Source organism: Apium graveolens, chromosome 3 (assembly GCF_009905375.1).
Source record: "Apium graveolens cultivar Ventura chromosome 3, ASM990537v1, whole genome shotgun sequence".
NCBI classification, from domain to species: Eukaryota; Viridiplantae; Streptophyta; class Magnoliopsida; order Apiales; family Apiaceae; genus Apium; species Apium graveolens.
This window is the reverse complement of record NC_133649.1, coordinates 281,823,573-281,832,392: the sequence shown is the minus strand read 5'-3', so window position 1 is coordinate 281,832,392 and position 8,820 is coordinate 281,823,573.

The window sequence follows — 8,820 nt, the reverse complement described above, 5'->3', positions numbered from 1 at the left end:
TTTCTTACCTTATTCCTAATTTTTTAGGAATTTTCTGGTATTTATAAGATTTTTCCCTTATTTTTTGGGATTTATCCTCAATTTTCAGGAATTTCCCTTAATTTCCAGAAAATATTCATAGTTTTCAGGAATATTTCTAGAAATTTTCCAATTTTTCTGAAGCTTTCTTGAATTTTTCAGGAAATTATTTCAAAATTTATTATTTTTCTGTATTTCCCTGAAATTTCTCCTTTTTTATTCTCTTTCTTTTTTTTAAACAATTTCGACCAGGAATCCATTCGACTAGGATCCTGGTCGGATTATGCCCCTTTTTTATCCTGGTCGTGGAGTGTAGGGGCCAGGAACGGTCGACCAGAATCCTGATTGAATTTCAGTCATGATCAATTCTGTTCTGACCGAATTACGCTTCCATTGCTTCTGCTCGTGTGTTTTTTCAACCAGGAGGACTCGATCAGAATCCTGACCGAATTCGGTTAGGATTAGTTGTTGACTTTTGGCTTCCTGGCCGAATTAAGGGCCGATATTTTCTGGTCGTGGGTTCTTTCGACCAGAACCTTTCGATCAGGCTCCCGGTCTTCCTTTCGGTCAGGATTTCTTGCTATAGGACAAATTTTGACCGAATTAAGGCCCCAAATGTCCTGATCGTAGGATTTTCGAACAGAAATGTTTCGACCAGGTTCCTGACCGAATTTCGGTCAGGAGCTTCTTTAGTTCTTGATTTTTGACCAAATTTTGGTAAGAAATTTCAATCTTTGACTTAAAGTTTGACCGAATTAAGGTCCAAAATCTCCTAGTCATGAATTTATATGTAGGCTTTTTTAGGCCCGGTTTTTTGGATTGGTCCTTTTAATCTGGGCTTCTTCTTTTCTTTCGCCAAACTTTTTAATTGGGCCTAAAATATTGGGCTTGTTATAATTGTTTTCAGGCCCCTAAACTGTTTGGATCCTCTAGAACTTTATAGAGTTCTCTAAAATACACATGTACACACATATATATCACACACACACACACACATATATATATATGTATATACATATTTTTTTATGTTATTCTGGAAACTTCTAGAATTGGGCCCAGGATCTGAGCTGGGCTTTTTTGATCGGTTATAGCCGGTTAAAATTCCCTTTCCATCGGCCCAATGACCGGCTGGGAGAACTATATATGTGTGGGAGGGGAGTGTAATTTCTTCACACTTCATTTCTCATTTCATTTCTTCCTTCAAGAATCCCCAATCTCTAAAAAATCCTCTCCTTTCCCTTTAGGGTTTTTCGATAGGCTTCCACCTTTTCCGGCCATCTTTTTCTCCAAGCTTCAAGTCATCCTTCATCAATTGCAGACAAGAGCTCAGAAAGGGCAGCCAAGATTGCTTCAGCATCTAAGAGAGGTAACGACATCGAAATTCGCTCATCTTATATGTCGTTGCTAGATATGATTAATACAATGGGGAATGAATACCCGTCTGAAGCTCATTTAGACTCCTTTGATTATTGTAATAAGTGGTATAATGTGGATGATATCAACAAACTTAACGCAACCTTTAACGTTCGTTCTCCTCTTAGGATAGTTCCTGCCGAAGGTGGTGACCGTACATGCCACTGGAAGCCCGATACTTTATTTGTTTATGTTGATGCCCTTACCGCGGGGCTAAGGTTTCCTTTTCATGAGTTCATTCCTAGATTATTAGCTGATTTGCAAATCAATCATTGCCAACTTCCCCCAAATGCCTAGAGAAATATCCTTTGTTTCATGGTTTTATGCATTAGGAGTGGTTTTCCTCTTTCTGTAGTTGTGTTTAGAAAGAATTTTTAATGCTATAATAATGCCCAACCCAGTTGGGTTTATATTAGACAATGACCCAAGTCTCCACAAATCTTCAACAGTGCTTCAATCCCTGATAACAACTAGCACTAGAGGAATAGTTTTGTTGGGCACAGATGGGAGAATGGTGACCGGGGCACACTCTTTAGATCCTCCTTCGAGAAGGTCACTGATGGCAGCCCTAAAACCATCCAGCTATCTCCCGAGGAAACTATCATATATAACGACTTATAAAGGATAATGGCCAAACTTCTAGCTGGACTTTGTAGAGGAATTTTCTTAGATTCAAGTGGGATTTTCCTCAGTTTCTGTGCAGAGTACTTCTTTTCCTCTCTTCCCATGTTTTCTTTTTTTCATGCGCTATTGACTCCACTTATCTTTGTTTTTCCCTTATTTTTGCAGCCGCCAAGGAAATCAACGAAGCTAACTTGCTTGTTGTTGAGGAAACAGCAAGAATGAAAAAGGCCCGGCTTGCGGGGCTGGACCCCCGTGGTAAGCCTACAGAGCCTATCTTTCTGAAGAAGCATAAGGAGCCCATTGTCGAGGCTTCTTCTAGGGGGACTGGAACCCCAGCTGCTCCTGCTTTCTGTAGCTACTGGTGCTTTCCAGCTTCTCTGGGGATTCCGTCGAGGGGATACCGTGGTTGGTTCCATGAAGCACGCATGGGATTTGTCCTGTTACTTGGTGACCCCTAAGGACTTCACTGATATTGTGGCAGGTCCAGACTTGGAGAGGATAAAGCTTATGGGTGCCCAATCTCTAGCCTCGGTAAGGGCCTTCTTTTTTATATGTACTTGTAACATTCTTTTGTCTTATACCCTTTGTTTATAACCTTGTTTCAGTCCAATGCTTATTTCCAAGCGGTTGTGAGGCAAGCCAAGTCCTGAAAGAAAGCCTCGGATAATGCGGATAATGCCCTCAGGAGGCAAGAGAGGAAGTATGATGCGCTGGAGAAGAAGATGAAGCGCAAGGAGGAGGAGCGAGGGGAGGCTAATGCTGAGCTAGTCACTCTGAAGACTGAGAAGGACATAGTCATTTATGCTTACCTGGACATGGATGAGTTTGCTCAGTCCATGAGGGTTAGGGACAACACAGTGTTCCCTGGGCTTTTCAGGATTGGCTTGGACGTGGCCCTTGGGACCGTGAACGAGGCTTGTCCCGACATTAACCCGGCGGACTATGTGTACCCCGATGATGAGACCTTACTACAGAGGTTCCGTACCCATGTAGTTGTCTCGGATGATGTCCCTCAGGATCAGCTTCTTCCCCCTCCAGAGTCATCTTCCAGGCCTACTGCAGCAGATCTTAGCTTTTCTTCTTCCGAGACCGACACTGCTGAGACGTCGAGTGAGAGCGGAGGGGATGACGACATGGATGCCGATGGCACCTCTGCTCCTTAGAGTTTTCATTGGCCTTGCGTGGCTTTATTATTTATGTTTAGAACTTATATTAACCTCTTTTATTTATTGAACGTTATGCTTTTTTATTCGAATTCATGCACTTAGTTTTTTTACTATAACTTTGTGTGTTGTAGGAACTTAATACCATATTTTGGAAATTTTATAAATTTCATAAACTCTTGGGATTCATCCCTTACATAAGTCTTGGTAAAACTAAAACTTGAAAATAATAGTCTTATAAAACATAAAATCCTAAGCAAGCAAAGCTTCTAGGTGCTTTTCAACGTATTTGCCATTTTGACAAATGAACATCTTTCCCATCAGACTTATACATAATAGACTTTAAGGTTTTGAGCGTGCCAAGTTCTTGGGACTTCAAAACCATCCATAGTTTCCAGCTTGTAGGATCCTCTTCCTTGAACACTTTTGATCTTGTATGGCCCTTCCCAATTTGGGGCGAGTTTTCCATTCTGCCCAACACCATAAGCTTCCACCTTCCTCAGAACCAAGTCACCTTGCTTAAAGAACCTTTCTTTCACCCATAAGTTGTAGTAGAAAGAAGCCTTTTTTTGATATTCCAAAGGAACAAACGCCTTCGCTCCATATGCCAACATAAAAGGTGTTGCTCTGGTAGTGACTCTACAAGTAGTCCGATAAGCCCAGATTATTGGGAGTATTTCATCCACCCAATTATTCCTGGATTTTTCAATCCTCTTCTTCAGCCCATCTAAAATTATACGATTTGCTGAATGTATGAGCTTACTTTTCAGACTTAATTGATGGAAATGAGTAAAAAGTGTTCGAATGTTTGGGAAATAAGTTGAAAGTGAGTACCATTTATCATCCGTAGACGAAGGGCCAAAGTAAAAAGATAATTCAAACGATATAGGATATGTTGAGAGTATTTATTTTGGATCTTAAAGAAAACTGAGGTAATCACCTACCATTGTTTGAACTTTTCTATGTTAATAGTTATCAGGCTAGTAGGGGATGCTATTTTGTGAAGCCTGGTATGGACGTAAGTGTGGTTCCCCACACTAGTGAGAGGAAGTGAGAATAGAGATGTTGTTGTTGGGTTCTGAGTTAATTCAGCACACCGAGTTCGTAATAATGTTGATTTGGAAAAGAGTTGAAACAACTCGGGATATACAAAGAAAGAAAGAGGATTTGCATCGAAGAGTGTGGATATCAAAGTAGAATCATAGGTATTGACAAAAGTTTCACCTTGAAAGCGATTGGTTAGGTGTGCTTAGAAGGGACGGGTTGAGTTCTAAATTTATGGAACCATTCGAGGTATTGAGAAATATAGGTAAAAGTTGCTCATGAGTTGATCTTACCGTCGCAGTTGCTGTATATATTATATGTTCCACTTGTCAATATCCAAAGCGATATGTTCCTAATTCAAACCAAGTCGCCCTAGCTCGTTGAGAGCGAGTTTCTAGGAATGAGCTATATGTGTAGTAAGTATGCTTTCCGTAAATCCGCTAGTAGAAGAGTCAACTTGAGAATTAGAGTCAAATATGCTTGACAAATATCCTCAAGTGTAGTGAGATCAGATTCTGAGGACAGAATCTTTTTAAGGGGGAAATGATATAACGACTCGTGTATTTTTGTTTATTTAAATACGTAATTATGGAGTTATTAAATAAATAAAATATGTGTGTAGCTTATGTCAGCTCGATGTTATTTTATTATTATCTATGTGTGATTTTTGGTGTACCCGGTTGTTCGCATAATTAATTATTGAGTTATACTGATTTGTTTTCACTTCTAAATGTAGATTTAATGCAAATTTATTTGCATAAATATTTGGAATATCTCTAAAACTGTTTTTATGATTTTATAATTACAATAATTATTTTTGGGATTTTATAAAATTTAGAAATCAATATTTCATTAATTATTTAGCCCTGGATGATTTTCTGATTGTATTCTATTGTAAATTCGATAATAAAATTAGAAATATTTTAAAAATTATGAAATTTATATTTTATTTAGTTTAAAATATTTCGAGATTTTTAAAATTACATTGGCAATTTTTGGGATTAATTTTATCCGCGCGTTGTTTCGTTTAATTGTTAATAGGTATAAACTGCATTTCAGATATTGTTTTAATATTTTTAAAATTACATTTTTATTTACTCCAGGATATTTCTAACATTTTAAAATTATTTTAGATTTATTTTAATGTGTTTTCACTCGAAAAGTATGTCGTTAAATCGAGAATAACGGATTAAAACTCGGCTTTCAGATCGGGGAGACACGTGGCAGGCGTTTATGAATTAAACGAAACGTGTCATGTTTTTATAAACTGATATAATATTAAGTATTATTTTATTACAACCCCATCTTCTTCCTCCCTTATCCCATTTCCCCTCCCCTGACTGCTCCCTCATTCGACTCACTTCTTCTTCTCGATTATCTCTATCAACCTCTCATTTCTGTTCTCTAAATTCCTCCTTAATTTTTCCCCGGTGTTTTCGTTTTTCCTCCCTTTGTTCTTCACGCCGCCGTGACCCCGTTTCCTGGTGTGTTTCCGTGACTATCCTGGCTTAATTCTTTCTGATTTGTGTGTATATACATATGTATACAAGCGTATATATATATATATAAGTGTGATGTGTGGGTGGGTCGGTGTCTGTGTTGGCTATTTTCCGGTCACCTGCATAATTATCTGGCAACCTCCGTTGCCTGTGCTGTAAATTCTGTTTGGTCGCTTTCCAAATTTGTGCGTGGGTTTTGTCCTGTGCTTCAACTGGTTGCCGCCTCCCCGGAATCCGGCGAGGTGTGGCGGTTTGGTGGATGGCGCGTGTGCTGCCCCTGTTACTTTGTTCGACTGTTCTGATTAATTTCTTTTTATTTGCTTATTTCCTGCAGAAATTATTTGGGTTTTGTCCTGTGCTTAAATTGTTTTGCCAAAACCAATAACCCTAATTTCGTAAAATAACTGGAATACATATTTTCTGGAAACGAACATCGAATTGATGCGTGCATTGTAATAATATATATAAGTTCGAGTCGGGATTTGTTATCGAAGGGTAGATATGTTATTGAGGATATGTCAAGCATACCTAGACGTCTAACATAGGGTATTTCGGCTCTGTAGGTTCTAGTCGAAAGACTTAAGGATTGATATCGAGCCAAGATAACCTAGTGGACAGTCGACGAGCTCAGTAAGGTTTCAACCGAAGAACCTGAATATTGAAGTCGAATCCAAGGTGATCTAGTGGTTAGACGATAAAGCCTGAGCGTCCGAGTCGGCTCAGAGTCGATTAGTGATAATTGTAAAGCTCTGCAAGGCAAGTACCCCTGACCATTCTTTTATGGTTCAGTACGTATGAATAACTAAATGTTTTATTCTCGTAATGGAACATAAATGTTTTAGGTTACGTATCCTCTGTAGTTATAAATCACTGTTTTCAAATTGTTTTGGGGAAAAGTAACTTCGAAAGGTACCTATCTCGAATGAAATGATTTGTGAACTGGATTTTATATGTGTGCTGGTAAAATAAATGATTTTGAAAATGGGATAGGTACAAGTGTTTTGAAAACTGGATAAAACGAATCATATATTGGAAACATTGCGTAAGTGGCTAATTCGGTTACGCGCATTACACCATCATAGTTAATCAGAGACCTAGCTAGTCTCTTCGGATCCGGTGATTTTGTGTGAAAGCCCGATCAGCTTTCCTAGATATTTTATGTGATAGCCCGACCAACTATCCTAGATAATTTGTGTGGAGGCCTGATCAGCCATCCCTAGATAACATCCAATACATATCTGATTGTGATTTAGTGGTTCCCGTAACGGAACAGATGATTTTGTGGTTCCAGTAACGGAACAAATGGTTTCGGGTCCCCGTAACGGGACAAATAGTTTTATGGTTCCTATAATGGAACGAAAGGTTTGAAAATGAAAATAACATGCTAAAATTGAACCCTAGTATTTATACATAGCACACGACAGTTAATTTTGTTTTACAGAGCATGCTAGTTTTGATATCCAGTTTATACCTATTTTACATATTTCTAACAAGTTATGAATTTTGTTCTTGTAACTGCATTACTTTAAATTGTTTTACTTGTTATTCATATAGTGGTACCGCTGAACAATTGATTGCTCACCCTTGCAGAATGCTTTATATATGTATTGCAAATGCCTAGGAGATTCTTCCGCAGTAGTCAGGGCAGAGTTCCGGTTTCTTTCGCGTCAGGCTTCTCTGAGGTAGTTGCGTTGGATCAAAGATGGTATGTTGAGTTGCTGTATTAAGATAGTATTGTTCAGATTATTGTTATAGGTTGGTTTTGTATTAAATGTAACCTAAGTCATACTTAAACCTGGAAAAGGTCTTGGTAAAAAGGGGTCGTGATTATGAATAATTAATGAGTTGGATTATATTATGTTTATTATTATTGTTGTTAGTGACATCAACTCCTGACCCCGGGGTTGAGGCCGTCACAGAATTGATGGAAGTCAGCATCTCAGGAGGCTGTTGAACAACTGGTGCATGTTTCTGACAACGATCACACTTCTTCATATATTCTTTGGCATCGACCATCATTTCTGGCCAATAAAAGCCTAAACGGGTTACCTTATGTTCCAGTGCTCTACCCCCCAAGTGTTGCCCATAAATACCTTCATGTACTTCTTCTAGAGCCAAATGCGCCTCTTTTGGTCTGAGACATCTTAAATAAGGATCCACATAAGATCTTTTATACAAAATCCCATCGATCAAGGAATATCTCAGTGCTCGCACAACCAATTTTTGTGCTTCAGACACATCATTCGGGAGCCAACCAGTTTGAATCTAGGCCTTAATGGGATCTATTTATAATGTCCCCAGCCCTATAAGGGCTACAAACTTAACATCAATGCTTCGTGTTTTCAAAATGCGGAAGTACACACTTCCTGAACTTTTCTCTATCTCTTATGAGGCGAACTTAGATAATGCATCTGCCTTAGCATTTTCCTCTCTTGGAATGTGCTCAACATGGCATTCATCGAACTGAGTCATCACGACCCTCACTAGGCGGACATACTTGGCCATTATTTCATCTCTTGCCTCAAACTCTCCCTTGACCTGGGATATGACAAGGTTCGAATCTCCACATACTTTCAAGTTCTTGACCCTTAATGTCCGTGCTAGGCCGAGGCCAGCTATCAGAGCTTCATACTCAGCTTCATTATTTGTGGTTGGGAAGTCTAACTTCATAGCATATGCAATCAAGAACCCATCCGAGCTTTATAAAACAAGCCCTGCTCCACTCGAATTTGTTTTTGATGCTCCATCATAATAGAGAACCCTCTTTAGCGCCCTCTTCTTTGTCTCATTTATTACCTTCCGTGTCTTGAGGTACAGTATCTTCCTGCCCCCGACTTCTTGGTTGGGTATGGTACACTCCACCACGAAGTCAGCCAATGCCTGGGCTTTTATTATTGTTCGCGGCTTGTACTTGATGTCGAATTCTCCCAATTCTATTTTCCATTTAATCAGTCTCCCACTAGCTTTGGGACTGTGAATGATGTTTCTCAAAGGCTGATTTGTTAGCACTTCAATTTTATGAGCTTGGAAGTAACGACGCAACTTCCTTGAGACCATCA